The sequence below is a fragment of the Oryctolagus cuniculus genome, chromosome 5 (genome assembly GCF_051225735.1).
Source record: "Oryctolagus cuniculus isolate XC-2025 breed Fujian yellow rabbit chromosome 5, ASM5122573v1, whole genome shotgun sequence".
Lineage (NCBI taxonomy): Eukaryota > Metazoa > Chordata > Mammalia > Lagomorpha > Leporidae > Oryctolagus > Oryctolagus cuniculus.
In genome coordinates, this window is record NC_142871.1 from 59547644 (window position 1) to 59565734 (window position 18091).

Consider the following 18091-nt stretch of genomic DNA (forward strand, 5'->3'; position numbering starts at 1 on the left):
AGCTGTATACGAACCCGCCTATTATTTCATCAAGGAAAATCCGAGCAGACGCCCAGACTCAGTGGAGGGAAAAACACAGGAGAAACCAACGACAACCCACGGCTACAATTAGACATGATTTGGGGAAAATGCACAAAGAAACCTCTGCTCTGTGATTTCGAGTTCCCGGGTCGTCGCCCACCCCTGCCCTCGTTTAAGCAGCACTGGCTCCAGACTTTCGCCAGAAATGCGAATATGTGTGTCCACGAAAACGGGGGACCCACGGCAGAACCCGAGTTTCGTCTCCTCTTCTTTCGCGTCCTCTGTTGCGCGTTTCCAGGGCTCTCCGGGGCTTCTCCAGTTGGATCCGAGGAAAGGCTGCAGTCACCAGCCTAACGCTCCTCCGTCTTACCCCCCCGCCCTCAAAGGGCAAGGCTCTCCCGCCGCAGGCTCCCGTGGTCTCGGAGGAGTGGCAGGTGCCAATCTGTAGTAGCACCTGCATTCCTCTGCAAAGCAGAAGCCGCGATTCCCACGGACGCTCTCCCGCCCTGATCTTCCCCTAACTCACAGCTCCCCAGTCTCTAAAACACACCCGCACCTCCTCCCGCGCACCCTCCCGCGCCCCCACCCCGCACGCACGCCGGGATGCCGCTGCCACAGTAACGCTCAACCCTCTCCGCGGCCCCACCCAGGGCCGTCCCGCCCCCGCCTCACACACCAATGGTTGAGGCTCGCATCTCCCACGGGGCCCTCTGATAGGACGGTGAGCCTTGCCACTCTCGGGGCCGCCCCCGCCCCCTGCTCGCTCCCCTCTGGAGCCCGAGGGCCGGAGCATCAGCGGGAGTCGCTGCGAGCAGCCGCGGCGGCGGCGCGTCTTTGCAGTTGCGCCATCTGTCAGGAGCGGAGCCGGCGGGGAGGGGGCTGCCGCGGGAGAGGAGGAGAGGTCGCCGCGAGACCAAGGCCTCCGAGACCCGCCCGCCGGCCGGCCGCGGGAACAGGGGCGAGGCTGCGCTTGGAGCCGTGCGTCCTCAGCCGCCCGGGTGCGGCGCTTCTCCCTGCGCGCCCAGGACTCTCCGGGCGCACACAAAGCCGCCGCCCGCGCCGCACCGCCCGGCGGCCGCCGCCCGCGCCAGGGAGGGATCGGGCCGCCGGGCCGGGGACCCCCGCCCCCCGGCGCCGCCCCCTCGGCGCTCTCGAGGGCCCACCCGGCAGCTGCCTGAGCCGCCAAGGCCGCGCCCGACCACGGCGAGGAGAGGACCATGTGAATGGACTCCGGAGCCTGGCGCCGCGCAGGTAAGCGGCCGCAGATGCGGCGCGGGGGGCCGCGGGATGCTGCGGGGACCCCCGGCCGCCGGCGCCCCCGCACAGCCGCCTCCGCCGCGGTGCCCGGCTGCTGGGCCGTGGCCACCGCCGCCTCCGGAGCGCCCAGCGGGGCAGCCGCGCGCGGGCGCGCGTGCGGGGGGTCTTCCCGCGGCCGAGCGAGGCCACCTCTGCGGGGCGCGGCCCCGAGGCAGCGTGGGGATGGGGCCCTTTCCTTGCCCGCGAGCGGGTGCCGTGTGAAAATCGGAATTGACCTGGGGGCGAGGCTAGCCCAGACTCCGCCCCCGCCCTCCTTTCGGGCCCCCCGCGGGAACCGGGCTGTGTGTGTTGTTTAATGTCGGGGATGATGTAATCACTTAATAATTGATGCCCCGTGCTGCTTCCCTCCCCACCCACCTCGGCCCCACTCCACCTCGCGGTCCCCGCCCTCGGGGCCGTCGCCTTCCCCTCGCGTCCTCAACCCACTCCTGGCACCTCCCGCGCTCCGCCATCCTCCCCTTCGCTCTGCCAGCGCCACCGCCGCCCGCCTTCCCTGTCCGCTCGCCTCCTGGACTCCGGTCCCCCGGCCCCCACCCCGCTGCTCCCTGGACCTCCTTTCTCCTCCCCTCCCGGCTCCCTAGCTGCATTTCCTCCCGACTTCCCTGGATCGATGGCTGTTTTTGTTTGGTCCCCTCCCCTCTCTTATCTCTGCGGCCACAGGCCAGGCCGAGGGGACTGGGCCAGAAAAGAGGCCACCCAGCCAAGGCCCAGGAGAGGATTTGCTGGGACTCACTGAGGAGAGGGATAATAAAATCACCCTTCTGGCTCCTCCTTCCCCCAATAAATCACCCAGACCCGCCGTGTGTGTTTGTGTGTGTGTGTGTGTGGCACAAAGAGCCCTTTCAGTGCATAGAGGAGACACACAAAGTACCCAAGGATAGGCACGATGCTTCTGGTTTCTCTTCCCCGGGGCTTCCCTTTCTTGCTTATGAAGCAGTCCATCTTCTCTCAAGAGTCTTTCTATCCACATTTACCAAAAAATAAATAAATAAATAAAAGCCCTCCAGATGCCGGCTGGCAGGTGCGGGCACTTTGGTGTATTCACAGACTTGCAGTGTTGACTGGCAGCTGCAGGATTTCTTAGATGTAAGAGGACAGTTATTCCAGCCTTCTTGAAGTTGCTTTACTCTTAAGGTCCCCGCCTCCGTGTGTGCCCCCCCCCCTTTGTGGGGTAGATAACTAAAAGCTGGGGTGGAAGGAATTTGGTGTGGGTTCAGAAGAATCTTGTTTCTGAATCAATGAAATTGGTGTTGACAAGCTGACTCTCTTCTTCGCAAGTCTCAAGCCACTGTCCTAATCTTTTGAAATGAGATCTTGTCTGCCCAGAGATGTTGTTTCACCCTTTTATTTAAGCAAGTACCTGAGAACATCAAAACATTGAATTGGCGTTGAGGAGACTGGAGACTGTCTCTTGCCTGCTTCACAGTAACCTTCAGACACCCACATCCTTCCTCTCACCACCCAAGTTACTGCAGTACTTTCCACCCTTCGTGTCTTTCTCCCCGGTCCCTGCCCCCTGGGTACCATGCTTTCAGATGGAGTCCTTGCAGCTTTTGGAGGAAGTGGTTTAACTACCTGAGCCTCTGCACAGGGGATGTAGATTCTTTTGAGTGAACTCTGATAAACCCTCTGATGTTCCTCTGAAAGAGGAAATGTTCATGTAAATCTGGGAGCTTTATATTCCATTCTGTAAGCCGCTCTGGCACTTATACACTTAGCTGATATCAAAATTTTGGTCTGGCCCGTTCATGGTCAAAAGCATGGCTCCTTAACTATTGTAAATAGCCGAACTATCTCAAGTTTATTCTTCAAGAATTTATTAGGGAAGAGCGGTTATGATTTGTTAAACATTTACTCCTGTACTTTCTAAGGATTTAAAAAGAAAAAGAAGCAATAGAGCTGGCCAGCACCATGGCTCACTTGGCTAATCCTTGCCTGCGGCGTCAGCACCCCGGGTTCTAGTCCTGGTTGCCCCTCTTCCACTCCAGCTCTCTGCTGTGGCCCAGGAAGGCAGTGAGGATGGCCCAATTGCTTGGGTCCTGCACCCGCATGGGAGACCAGGAGGAAGCACCTGGCTCTTGGCTTTGGATTGGCACAGCACACTGGCTGTGGCAGCCATTTGGGGGGTGAACCAACAGAAGGAAGACCTTTCTCTCTGTTTCTCTTTCTCTCACTGTCTAACTCTGCCTATCCAAAAAAAAAAAAAAAGGCAATAGAGCTAATGAGTAGATTGTATAGATTGTACAAAGGGTTGTTTGGTTCCAGACCCAAGAAGGAAAGGCAGTTCACCATAACCTTGTACTCTGTTGGCCAAGCTAGAGAGTTAATGATAAGGTTGAATGCAGACAAGTATGCACTCTCTCCTGGGACTTAAGTCTCCTGCCCCATTTGACTTGCCTGAAGTCCTGTTGTTTCTTCTACGAAGGCCTCTCCAACTTTGTTTCCAGGCTTTAGCAGCAGGCCTTACGTTTGTCATGTGTCCTTTTTCACCGTGAGTTGGTCAACACATGGAGGAAAAGAATCCCATCTTTCCTTATATCATTTCCTGCTGAGTTTTGCCTTGTGTTTTCATTTCACAGAGAGCAAATGTGACTTAGGTACTTGGTATACACTCAGCATCTGAATTAACAAGGCTCATGTTAGCAACAGTGACAAATAGGCCTGCAAACAGTGGCTGCAAAGTGAAGGATGTTTATTCTAGCTTGTGAATAGTCCAGAATGAGTGTTTCTGGCAATAGGTGGTTTTCCCCCTTGCAGTGATCCTGGGTCCCACACCCCTGTCCTGTGACGTTACCTTGCCACTGTAATCTGGTTCAGCTGATAGCAGAGGTGAAAGATTGGAAGGGAGTTATACCTGCTTTTAAAACATTTGGCCTGGAAGTGACACACATTATTTCTACTCACATTCTTTGTGTGAGGGCTAGTTATATGGCCACACAGTTGCAAAGGAGCCTGGGATATGTAGTTTAGCCATATACACAGAAGAAAAAAGAACAAGAAAAAATATATTTTTGGTGAACAGCTTTGCACTGCCACTTAACCAGGCACATTCACTGCTCTCAAGAAGCTTACCACAGGCCAGTGTTGTGTAGTGGGTAAAACTGCTGCCTGTGACGCCGGCATTCATATGAGCGCCGATTAGCTCCTGGCTAATGGTTTGGGAAAAGCAGCAGAGGCTGGCCCTAGTGTTTGGGTCCCTGCTACCTACTTGGGAGACCGGGATGAAACTCCCTGGCTCCTGGCTTTGCGCTGGCCTAGCCCTGGCTGTTGCAGTCATTTGGGGGAGTGAACCAGTCAATGGAGGATCTCTCTCTCTCTCTCTCTCTGACTCTGATTTCAAATAAATATTTCAAATAAAATAAATCTTCAAAATAAAGAAGTTTATAGGCTGATGGGAATTAAATGGAAACCAAGAGCTGACACCCATCATTGCTTTTGTTCTTTTGATTTTAGAAGTCCAGATCTTTTCATCTTGAGCATGTTGGAAAAACTTTCTTTTTGTCTTGTTTTGAAGGGCCAATTCCTGCTCAACAGTTGTTTGCAACACAGTCATCTGGTGCTTCCTGTGTTGACTCTGATGTGGTTCTTTGACTCCAGAAGCACCTTTCTTGGCCTGGTTTTTTTAAATCTGGTGATTGTGTTGGCTTCCAGAGTGGCTAGGAGGGTAATGTGAAGTCACACACAGCCCTGCCTTCTCTTCCAGGGGTGGGGAACGGCTGGCCCATGGGCCCTATAAGCCTGTGAAATCATTTGGTCCGTCTCTGTCAAGACAACCGCAGGCTGGACTTGAAGTTCAATGCATCTACAGCAGGCTACTTTTGAAGTTGATTGTTTTTGTGGCCAGCAAGTGATGTTGTCAATGTCCAAGTGGCCCTTGGCAGGACAAAGCTTCCTCATCCCTGTATCAGATGGTGAAATTAAGCACAGGTGAGACTCCTTGTCCCGAGGCCTTGCAGCTTCTTAATGGGAAAGGCTGGAGGCGCTGTCAGCCCCCTCTTCACTCCCACCTGGCTTCCCTCCATCAGCAGCTGCCTGTACTCTTGGTGTCTCTGCATCCTGGCAAAGTCCATGGAGGACCCCGAAGAGTAGGGGAGCTGCCTGTGTCCTGGGTAGACCCTTTTCTCCACAGATCTCCACATTGTTGGAGCAATTCGGTCCCTAAGTGCCCATAATTAATAATGCACGTTTTTTCTATAAACACTTACTGTATTCATCTGTTCTGCCAACATTAGCTTAGTGTGCTGTTTTGTACAGGGCACGGGGGAGCTAGGGTGGTGGAAACGAGTGTTTCTGCGGGTCTTATTCTTCAGGAGCTCACCGGCTACTAGAGTAGTTAGAAAAACCAAATAATTGCTAACATTGGCTGAGCATTTGCTATGTGCTAAGTACCATTGAAGCTCTGATCTCAACAATAATGATTTGAAGTGGTTTCACTTAGAATCATTTTACAGATGGGAAATGGAAGCAATATGTTGAGTAAATAACCAGGATCCTACTAAGCAGCAGAGTCAGGATCCAGGCCCTGTTAGCTGGATTCCAAAACCCTTACCCTCAGCCACTGGTCGATATTCCAAATACTACGTGTGGGTATAATGATGATATCAATTATAAAATGTTATAACGCTGTGAGAGGAGAGGGGAAAACTCCATTGGAAATTGAGACTTCCTGTTGATGAAAAATGAACTTAAGGCCAAACTTAAAATAACAAAATATCCATCATTTCTGTTCAGACTTTCAGGTATTACCTCTCTGGTAAATGAAACAATGAAATAAAATTTTAAATTTTAGAAGGGGAAAACAAAGCATCTTGATACTGGAAATCATTTTACCCTGTGTGAGTCTTTGTTCTAAGCTCAGTCCTTCTGTGGTCCACACAGAAGCCTGTGTGAGTTTGTGACCTGTCTACACATTTGCTCACCCGGCTGTGTTCATCCACTGCATCGACCATTTTCCGGACATGGTGGCCCCAGATACGTCAGGAGCATAGAGAGGTCTGACTCGGCCCCCAAGGAACTTACCTGCTAGGTGGGCTGAGAAACAAGGACATCTCTGACCGCTATTACACATGCTGTGATTCTAGGGGCGCACATGGAGGGAAGCGTGAACCCAGTAGAGACGGGTGGGAGGAGGCAGGGGTGGGGGCAGACAGGCAGAGCAGCTGGAAGGCGAGTGTTGAGTGTTGTAGGAAGGCCACTGCCCCAGAAAGCACAGCCCAGAGGGTGCATGCGCAGACCTTTTGGGAAACTGCTGCTTGTTCAGGGCCAGTGGGGGTGGCAGAGAGGTGGACAAGGGAGAAGACACCGCTAGAGGAGAAATTGAGAAGATTCTTGTAAGTACTTTATCCTGAGTGCCATTTAAGAGTTTTGAGTGGAGCTGTAGCTTTGATCTGATCTGGGTTTTGTTGAGGATCACTGGCCACACTGTGGGCCCTTGACCTGAGGCGGGCAGGAGCAATGCAAGGAGGGTGGTTGTGGAAACAGAGGAACATGGTGAGGGTCTGAATGGAAGGAATGGAGGTGCAAAGGGAGCAAAAAAGACAGCGAGGATGAGGCAGTTTATGGGGGAGGGGGCAGAAAGGGGTCTTTGGGAGGTTAGGAGGAGTCATGGAGACAAGCAGCACAGTGCGACAAGAGCAGGCAGGGTGTGTATGTGAGGACTTCTTCCTGCTCTCTGTAGACTGCCAGGTGGAAGCGTCTCCCAGGCTTTTGAGTAGGTGGGTCTGGAGTGAGGGAAGAGAACTAGGTCCCAACCATTGATCTGTTGAGAGCCAGTTACAAAACAGTGTGCAGCCATGGATGTGGATGAGATCACCCAGGCAGTGTGTAGGGTTGAAAGAGCAGGCAGGCGCAAGACTGAGCCCAGGGCCTGAGTAGGAGAGGTGCAGACAGAGTACTGGTGGGCTGGGGTGGGGTGGGGGGTAGGAGCAATTAGCAGCTCAGAGTTAACAAGCTGAAGAATGAAAAGTGCAGTTGGATTTAGCTCCATCAATCTCAGAACCTGGCCAGAGCAGCATCAGGGGAATAAAGGGGTAGGAGTCTGGAAGTCTGCTGCTCCCCTAGACCAGGGCAGAAACAGGTGTCACAACCCACAGAACATTCAGCCAGTGAGGGACCGCGTGTCGTAGAGTTTTTCTAGGGCAAGGACCATGGGGCCCAAGGGCTTGCCGATCATGTAGCCCAACATGCTCATTTTCCATGTGAGGAGGTTAACATGAATTCCAAAGTGGTTAGTGACTTGTCCAAGATGTCAGTCATCAGGCTTTGATCCTTTCACCCAGGTGAGAGATGAGGTTCAGGGGTAGGACACAGATTTGATTGCTCTCCAGCTGTGTGAGCTGGTCCAAGAGACCTAATCTCTCTGTGCTCCCTCTCTTCGTCTTTAAAACGGGGATAATAGTTCCTAGAGTAGGGACCAGCACTGTGATGTAGCAGGTAAAGCTGCCGACTTTGATGCCACACAGGCACTGGTTCATGTCCCAGCTGTTCCACTTCCAATTCAGCTCCCTGCTAATGCCCCTGGGAAAGTAGTAGAGGATGGTCCAAGTACTTGGCCCCTGTGCCCATGTGAGAGACCTGGAAGGAGATCCTGGCTCCTAGCTTCAGTCTGGCTGTTGCTGCTCTCTGGGGGAGTGAATCAGCAGTTGGAAGATCCCTTTCTCTCCTTCTTTGTAACTCTACTTTCAAAATAAAATAATAAATAAATCTTAAATAAAAAAAGTAGTTCCTAGGATAGGAACCATTTTGAGGATTCATTGAGTTAATAAATGTGAAAGACTCAGGACAGTATCCACACATAGGAAAGGCTGGCTATTTGCTAGTTTGCTAGTGTGTTTTTTGTTCTTTTTTTTTTTTTTTAAAGATTTATTTAGTTATTTGAATGGCAGAGATACAGAAAGAGAAGGAGCAAGAGAGAGATATCTTCCATCCACTGGTTCACTCCCCAAATGGCTGCAGCAGCCAGGGCTGGGCCAAGCCGAAGCCAGGAGCCAGGAGCTTCTTCAGGGTCTCCCATATGGGTACAGGAGCATAAGCACTTGAGCCATCTTCCACTGCTTTCCCAGATGCATTAGCAGGGAGCTGGATTGGAAGTGGAGCAGCCAGGACTCCAACTGATGCCTATATGGGATGCTGGCACTGCAGGCGGAGGCTTAACCTTCTACACCACAGCACCAACCCCTTCTGCTGCTGTTGATGTATGTGTGAACACATGTGTATGTGCATATGCCCTCATAATGACACATACTGCAAAGTGTCTTCCAAAAGCTTATGAAAAAATTACAGGAGTTTCCAAATTTTTTTGCATTAAGATAAACTTTTTAAAGATTTTATTTATTTGAAAGGTAAAGTTATAGACAGGGAGAGGAAGAGACAGAAAAGTCTTCCATCTGCTGGTTCACTCCCCAAATGGCCACAAGGCGGAGCTGGGCTGATCTGAAGCCAGGATCCAGGTGAGCCTCCCACAAGGGTGCAGGGGCCCAAGCACTTGGGCCATTTCTGCTTTCCCAGGCAGAAGAGCAGGAAGCTAGATTGGAAGTGGAACAGACAGCACTTGAACCAGCGTCCATATGGGATGCCAACACCTCATTCAGAGGCTTAACCTACTATGCCACAGCACTGGCCCCTAGACTTATCTTTTAATTCCATTCTTCATGAACTTTCTGAAGAGGGTATCTCTCATATATTCATATGTTGCTTAGGGAAAAAAGATGAAAATGTATTGTGTATTTGTAAGGAAATTTGCAATGTCTTAGAAAGAGATTTGGGTGATTGTCCATTCTAGATTAAGAATTATTGAAAAGATGGGAAATTCATTTACATGGTATGATTGAAAACTGCATTTTTAAGCAAATCTTCCATCAAAAACGTGAAAGTAGTGGAAGCCTTACCAAATGGTCTCTTTGTTTTAGTCAGATACCCAGAATTTTCTCCAATTAGCAATGTAATCCCTTGAGTTTGACTTCAGAATGTCATCATGACTCTAAAGATAAGAGTGAACTCCAGTGTAAGAAAAAAACCCTGGGGTTATGACTTGGTTCCTATGAAAAAAGAGTGATTCGGTTTATTTGGAGGAACATAATCATTTTTGAGTGTTTTTAGTCGAGCAAATCTAATTTTTAGCTCCTAAAACACATAAGTAACCTGAACAGTATTTTCCAAATGGACTCGGAGGTGACATGCAGTACAGACAACTGAGGAATCCGTGGTACTTTGGACTTGATTAGAATGCAGCAATCCTAGAAAGGTATAAATTGAACTGGATTTATGGGCTAATAAAAACGTGGGAAGAAAAGATAATGCTCACTGACTCATGAAACTTTAACAACGTCCGTAAGACTCGGAGTTGTAATATCTGGACGAGAGCGTGGTCCCAGTCCCCTCAGCCTGCCACCCGAGTGGCCTGCTCCGCGCCTCTCTCTGGCCATGAAGCGGGACCCAGGTCTTCTTAGGAAGGAGAGGTCATGGCATATTCTGCCCTCATAAACACACAACCTCGAGCCGTACTGCTTGGTTTGGGCAGATACATATTGAGCCCCCTATTAACTGTAAAGTTTTTGGAAGAGAACATACTGTATGGTGAAGACCGTGCCATTGCTTGTTTTTGTTCAGAGAGCTTTTCTGGGGCCACTGGCATCTGGCTTTGTCTTCCCCCCCTCTCTGAGAGTATGAAAAAAACACTCAGCCAACCACAGCTACTCACCCTTCCCCAAAGACATCGGAGGAGTAGTAACCCCAGAGGACTGTGTTAAGTGCTTTATGCACGGTCACTTCTTTCATCCCAACAGCTCTGTGAGGGAGTTATTATTATCCCCATTAGTCAGATGGGAAGACCGAGGCTCAGGGAGCAGCTTGCCCATTGACAACAGCCAATTACTGGCCAAGCCTGAGCCCTGTGACCACCAAACTCACCCCTGCTCTTGTTCCTCGTTCCCTGCCTACTTGTGTTCCATCTAGTTCCTTCCACGGTGTCTGTTCATGGAGAAACCAAGGCACATTGACCCCACTGTGCAGCCTCACTGTTTCTGACAACTCCACTGGAGACTGGCTCCCTGGCAGCGGTCCCCTCACTCCTGCCTCTGGGCTCCTGTACCACTTGGTTTACCATCCCATCATCACCCTCCTCCCCGCCTGGCCCTTGTCACTGACTTAGAAACTCTTTGCAGTTCGTGGACTGTGTCTTTACTTGTGGTTGGCTGACTGGGCAGCGCCACACCCAATGCCATATTGTGAGGTACTATCAGTATGTAGAAGATAAGCAAACTGGGGCATAGCCGTAAGTGACTCAGCCAGGGGCACACAGCTAGTGAGCAGCAGCTGGGATCTGCACCCAGGCTGTCTGCTTCCAGTGTCTCTGCTCTTCATCTAACTCTGCCCCTCCTCTCCAAGAGGGTGTGCACTGTCGGGGGGGAGACAGTGCCCAGTATGTGCTCGGGAAATTTCAGCCTCTTGTTCTGCCACTCACCTTGGCACAGTGACAGAGAATGTGAGGTGACTTCCACAAGTTCATGGACAATGACATTAAAAGATGAATTTGTTTTGGTGCAAGAAGGAAAAAAAAAAAAACCAGCAAATCTTGAAATCCAAGCAGTTTTCCATGAACTTTTTGAAGGTCTGAGCCCATAATAAGAAGAGAGCTTTAGAGCAGTGGTTGCATTGCCATCCTGAGGATCCTATAGAATGCATGTTCCCAGGCCTTGTTCTGATTTAGGCGTGGGGTAGGCAGGCTTGAAGACATTGAAATCCTTTCAGTATCTGGGACCAGCAGTGAGAATGGAGCGGTTGAGAGGCAGCTTCTGGAAGACAGGAAATGAAGCAAGCATAGGGAGTCTGAGCTCCGGTGGTGGGAGCAGGTGGAAAAGAGGGAGAAGTCGCTAATCGGACTCCAGGGGAGCTGCAGCCCGAGTGGAGGCCAGGGCTCAAAAGACCATCACAGCAAAACCCCTGCCTGCTTGGCTCTCAGCGGTTTCCAAGTAGCTGCTCCTCTGCACCGTGCTGCTGGGGTTTCATCTGATGAGGACATTTTTAGAGCTTCCATCTTTGGGGGACCCAGAAATAGTAGGTTTTTTCATTGAGTTGTGTAAGGATTCCATCTGCTTTATATTGAAAAGTAGGGCTTTAATGGAAAATTAGAGATGAGCCAGATCTCCTTTACCACAACAAAGCCCAAGGCACTTTTCCCAATCCTTTCTTCATGTAATGCCCAGAAAAAGTTACTGATTCGGTATTTCTGTGAAATCCTGCCCCATTTACATTCTGCTGAAGAGGTACATAACCACCAACAAATTCGATCATTTCCATACAAATGCTGTGTCTCTTCAGAAGCAGTAACAACTTCAAATAGTCTAAAATGTTATTTTTATTTCAATTTTATTTTCATTTTATCCCAGAAATGATGTGCTACGTGGCTTAGACTTAGGCACATACAAAGATACTTGAAAAAGTGCTGATTTCTGTTCATTGTTTCTCTTGTTGCCTTCTCAGGATTTTGGAGGACATCATCTTTCATTGACCTGTGTATTTTCTTTATTCAGAAACTCAAACATGATACTTCGTTGTAAAACATGGTGCCTTGTTGCAAAACTCCAGAGTTACTGATCAACTCCAACATTCCATCATTCTCTATCTTCTACCCATGAAAATGTCCTTCTGTGGCTGTCCTTTGTGTATACCTTCACCTGCTCCATGTCCTCTCGCTATGTCATATCTTCAGGCTCTCCCACAGTTTGCAAATAATAGTTGTTTTACTCCCATACTTTCCTAGACTGAGTGAGGAATTGTTGATCCATGGCAAAACAGATAGGCAGTTGTTGTAGATACTGGTCTTTCTCCTTATCCCTTGGCTAGGAACCTGGTGAATAAGAGCAGAAAGACTGGATTCCTCAGCCTGGACTTATACAGTCTCCCATTCTTCCTTAGTCAACCTGGCTCACCTCCTCTCCCACTCTGCTAAGACCTGATGAGCCAGATATGCATTTGTTATCTCATTAGTGCAGAATATGCATCTGGCCTGATGCTTCTTTCCTTTTACAGTTCATTTGTGAAAGGCCGGCTGGAGTCTCACCTCTGGAAAGATTTCTCCCAGTCTCTTCATTCTCTTACATTGAACATTTGTACCTCTCAGTTGTTTCCTAATAAGTGACACCTTGCCTTGTAAGTTGACTATATACATGAAAAATCCAAGAATCAGAGTTTTTTGTTTTGTTTTGTTTTATTTTGTTTTATGATTGCCCAAGTTACTAATTTAGCTTAGACTAGAATCCAGGTCTCCTAGAAATGCATATATATGGATCCTGTCTTCTCAAGAAACTGTGGGCCCTTTGCAAAAGTATTGTTTGCCACTCCCCCTTCTTGTCTTTCCACTTATGGCATGTAGAACAGCCATAAGGTGGATGCTTAGCAGATATTTAGACAGACCCTGGAGGCAGGGTAGTGGAATCTGCAGCCTGGGCATCTGCAATGCCTGGCTGGCATATTGCTGGACACTGAGCACCTGTAATATTCTGGTAGCACTTGATTTATTCTCCATGGATGCACATGATTTAAGTTTGATAACCACCCTAGAGTGTTTTAGGAACTGCCATTGTATTTTTTAAAAAGATTTATTTATTTATTTGAGAGGGAGAGAGAGAGGGGAGGGGATCTTGCATCTACTGGTTTACTCCCCAAATGTCCACAACAGCCAAGGCTGGGCCAGGCCAAAGCCAGGAGCCAGGAGCTTCATCTAGGTCTCCCATGTGGGTAGCAGGTGGCCCAAAGACTTGGACCATCTTCCACTGCCCTCCCAGTCACACCAGCAGGGAGCTGGAGCAGCAGGAAGTGGAGTAACTGGGACTCCAACCAGCACCCATATGGGATGCCAGCACTGCAGGTGACCACTTAACCCACTACGCCATAGCACCAGCCCGTGCCATTGTATTTTGTGAATGGTATATGTTTAAAGATCTTTTTTTTTTCAGAATTTGGAACTTTTTGTTAAAAATTTGGGGTGACCAATGAAATAAGTTTTTTTTTTTTTTTGACAGGCAGAGTTAGACAGTGAGAGAGAGAGAGAGAGAGAGAGAGAGAAAGGTCTTCCTTTTTCCGTTGGTTCACCCCCCAAGTGGCTGCTACAGCTGGCACATTGTGGTCAGCATGATGCGCTGATCTGAAATCAGGAGCCAGGTGCTTCTCCTGGTCTCCCATGCGGGTGCAGGGCCCAAGGACCTGGGCCATCCTCCACTGCACTTCCCAGGCCACAGCAGAGTGCTGGACTGGAAGAGGAGCAACCAGGACAGAATCCAGCGCCCCAAGTGGGACTAGAACCCGGGGTGCCGGGGCTGCAGGCAGAGGATTAGCCTAGCGAGCCGCTGCGCCAGCCGAAAAAAGATATTTCTTTACCTTCTGCCATCGGGCTTTCATTAACCAGATTTTCACCATAGATAAATAATTCCAAGTTACTGATAGTGAAGAATGACAGAAAACGCAGAATGTTTCAAAGAATCTGGAGTAGACTGGATGAGTACAATAGTGAATGAGGGGAAAGGCGAGCGAAGCTGTGTGGACCTGAAAGCATGAGAAAGAGAAAGCAGGTCCTCTCTCCTTGTACACCTGCCCAGCTCTGACCACTCAAAGCAGTATTGAGCTGAGTTCCTCAGCCACACCCAACCCAGCATGGGTTCTGGGAATGCCTTCCTCGCTATGCATTCCTTTTGTTCACTTTGTATTAGCATCATCTGAAGAAGCCCCTTGGCTTGCAGAAGGGTTCTGTCTCAGACTTCAGGTCCTACAATGTAATGATTTCACATGACAATTCAGTGACAGCCTCTGTTTGCATGTCCTTCAAAAGGATGATTGAACAGACACTTCAGGAAATGTTTTCTTGAATCATTTCTTTAACAAAAGACACAACAGCCTCCAACAGGTAATGTTTGTCAGGCATTCATTTAGAGTCTTCTCAGCTACCTGTGAAAAGCTCATTAATGGCTTCCCCTGCCTCCTTCTCACATGGATGCCAGGTTTAATGGATCTGGGCTGGAGAGTGTTCTTATTAGAACACTTCCTGTGGTGGCAGACCAACCACTGCAGCTGGAGGGGGGTACGTGGTACATCACTGTTGTTTAAAATGCCATTGTAAGCTCTGGGAAGCGGTGGTGAGATTTTGTTCCCTGTTTATCCATGCACTGTCTGTGATGTAGATGTTTTTCCTGGCCCCTTCCCACTGCCACAGTCACCACCTTGCACTTTCCCCCATAGATGCCACCACTCCCTGTATTTCTGCAGTTTGTTCATCTGCAGCCACTTTCATCTGTGTCAGCATCAGCACTGTCCATTCTCAGTATCAAGCTTCTAGAAGGCTGAAAGTGCACCTTGTGCCGTTTGCTATGTGCTGTGTAACACTACCTGAACTGTGCGCTTATTAAGTGCTTGTGGACCTCCATGTTGGGAGGTCTTTGATGTGTTTTTCAGTACTTCTTGAGTGAGATGCCTCCAAAGCAAACTTCCTTCAAGTAAGCTCTACATTGTGTTCCCTGCATTGATAGAGCCTATGAGTTGTGGCCCTGAATTTGGATTTTGGTTGTGCATAATGTTTGAGATTCTACTTTATGTCCCACTGCCTTGGGTGAAAAATGCAATGATCCTGCCTTCTAATCCTGCCTGCAAATATGGGCCAAAGCATAGATAACGTGCCACACCTTACCCTTCTTTCCCTATAAGTGAGGTTGACCACGTAACTTCCCCTTTCTTACTGTTATTCAACAGATTCTTGATTTCCAATGGTCAAGAGTTGGAGGCAGTTTATTTAGAGGCTGAGGATTTCTCTGTGGAGACCAGAGAGGGATGGTTGAGAGGAATCTGTAAGGACTGGGGTGGTATGGATGGAACTAGATACCTTTGGGGGTGCCAGGAGCCCCTGCTTAGTGTATTCATGCCTGTGAACCAAGGAGGTTAGTACTTGGAAAACCCAAGCATTACTGTACCTGGGCCCAACATGCCCAGGGTGAAGAGTCCAGCACATGAAAGTGCTGGAATCCTCCATCTGGGGCACCCCAGGCAAGCCCCACCACCTTCCCTGGTCCTCAGGTTTCTGTGGAAGCTCTGTTTCCAGGGAGTGGTGCACCCTGGCCCCCGCCACCCCCACAGCAGCACTGACAGGTACTCATTTGAGACCCAGACCTGCCACTATAGGGGATGGGGGGACTCTTGCCCTGTGTTCTCCACCAGAGTACCCACCTCGCTCAGTGCCCTCCTGAGTGGGCTAAGACGTGGGGAGATGATCTGCTAGAGAGAGAGAGGTGTCAGGGAGAAAGGGGTGCACGCAGAGAAGGAGGTAGGGGTGAGCTCTAATAAGCGAAGAGTTACCCAGGGTGTTAGTTTTCTGCCGCTGCTGCAACAAATTCCCACCAACTGGATGGCTTAAAACAACAGAGAATGCTCTCAGAGTTCTGGAAGCCGGAAGTCAAAGTGTTATCAGGTTGGTTCCTTCTTGAGGCCCTGAGCGAAAATCTGTCCCTGCCTCTTTCCTGGTTTCTTGTGGCCACCGGATGTTTGTTGGCTTCCCGTTCTTACTGTAGACAGCACTGTGATCTCTGCCTCCACCTTCACGTGGTGTTTTCCTCTCTTACGGGAGACACTTGTCACTGTAGTAAGGATCCACCCTACTACAGGATGATCTGATCTTAAGATCCTTAATTACAACTGCAAAGCAACTTTCTCCAAGTCACATCCACAGGCCCCAGAGAGCTGTGTTTTTGAGGAGAGGGTGACCATTCAGCCAAGGGATAAAAGTAGTAGGGAGAGGAAAAGATCAGGAAGGTGTTTATAAGGCTGAATGCCAACTAGATAGCAGGCACGGTGCGATTGTAACCATCACTGTGAGGTAGAAGAGGATACAGTGAAATTTGCATATGAGAAGGGAGAAATTTTACAAGTGGAATGTCCTGGAATGTTCCAGCAAAATTGGAGGCAGAATCATCATCTGAGGTTGGAGAGATTTGGAAAAGAGGGTTGGACAATCTAGAAAAGGTACAAAGATCCACAAAACTCTAGGATAGGTGGATGGAAAGTGTTACAGACTCAGGCTCCATTGGGAAACTCCCAGGGCTTTTTAATAGTTCTCTTTAGCTCAATTTTGTGACTTTGCCCAGTAATACTTGTCACTTTTAGAGTGGAAAATTTGACCCTGCAGTGACTTGGAGTTAGGAATTGGATTGAATAGTCAAGCAAATAGGATGTTCCAAGAGACTATAGAAAATGTCAGTTGAATCCGCAGAAAGTAGGGTTCAGGCTAGACGGGGAGTGAGCTTGGATTGAGGGCAAAAGGGGAAGTGAGGAAGGGTCTGAGGCCTCAAGGATGTGACCGGCACAGAGGAGGAGAGACAAATGTGAGGAGGCCCTGGCTGGGGAAACCCAGGGGATCAGAGTTCCAGAATCATGCCGGGCCCGGCAGCTTCCTGCTGAGTGGGTCTCCCCTCAGCCTTAGAGCTGAAGAATTCATGAGACTGAAGCTAGAGCTCCCTTTTGCCCTTGGTTCATATATGTTCAAATATGGCATGTCCATGTGTCGCACTTAACATTCTAAAAGTCCCAGATGAGTGTTCTCGGAGCTCTGAGACCTAGCCTTGTGAGCAGCTGGCTGGTGAGAGTAATATTTTGAACGGGTATTGTACTGACTTTCCCTTCCTCCTAGTTCTTGTTGCCCTGGGAGTCTCCCCTATTGAGACTAAGGATTCCATGACTTCAGGGGGAGGATAGAGCATGGCCAAGGACAAGGAAGACATTGTTCAGCTTCTGACATCTGAAACAGGCCTTTCAGGCAGGTTTCAGAGAGCAGAGTTAGCCCAGGCCTTCATTTAAAATAGGCAAGCTTTGCTAGAAGAGAAACAATTTGTGGATTCCAAGGAGCTCCATCTCAGAAGACCTGGCACATACTGCACGCTAAGCTTTGCAGGAGAGAGGCTGCTGGGGTTTCTGTTGGCCCAGGAAGGAGAAAATGCCTTGCTAGGTTGGTGGAAGAAACTGGCAGATTCAGAGTCTAGAGTTGAGAACTGGACATTGTCACTTGTAGCCAGTGTCAGCTCCCCAGGGCTTCTGCCTGAGGAGTCAGTGAGAAGCCAGAAGCCTCAGGTGGGTGGTGGAGCCCTTGCACCCTGCTGTACCTCTAGAAGAAAGCCATCTTGAAGTGCGCCCTGCAGTGATGTGTGCAGGCCCTGAGCTGGTGTCCTCTGCCAGTTCCCCAGTGTCTGCACGTGGCTCAGGGGAATTCCCAACAGGCCCACTTGCTGCCTTGGGCAGAGGCAGAGGTACTGAAAGGCCTGGGGTCAGAAAAGAGAAGAGGCAGAACCCAGCAGGCACTGTCTCTCCCCTAGAAATTGGATGGGATCATGGGCACGGGTGCTGCCTAGCCCCAGCGGGTTACTGATGAGCTACGTCAGCAGAGCCAGGCCAACACCCAAAGCCAAAGGAGACAGGGAGGACAGGGAAGGGAACACAAGTTGGACGTGAGTTTAATTTGACTAATTGCCCTGAGTCAACTGAAGTTTTAAATCCGAAGAGACTAAATTATCTGAAAATAGCCAGTGACCAAAAACAAGTTGAATTCAAACATGGAAAAAGAAAGTGACATCTTTTATTTTTAAGATTTATTTATTTATTTGAAAGTCAGAGTTACACAGAAAGAGAAGAGGCAGAGAGAGAGAGAGAGAGAGAGAGGTCTTCCATCCACTGGTTCACTCCCTAATTGGCCACAACGGGTAGAGCTGCACCGATCCGAAGCCAG

General features: G+C 49.5%; 1 protein-coding gene across 4 annotated transcripts in view; it reads left to right on the forward strand.

The window, feature by feature from the left end:
• The first annotated feature begins 821 nt into the window (after positions 1-821).
• The window catches only part of FYN (FYN proto-oncogene, Src family tyrosine kinase), a 229125-nt gene continuing 211855 nt past the window's right edge, over positions 822-18091 (forward strand). For 3 of the 4 annotated variants that reach the window (XM_002714927.6, XM_089333789.1, XM_089333790.1), the window contains exon 1: positions 1132-1272. The gene's annotated coding sequence lies outside the window, so the exon portion shown is untranslated. Of the gene's footprint in view, positions 1273-18091 lie in introns of all 4 variants that reach the window. The other variant, XM_008263382.5, reaches the window with a different exon arrangement.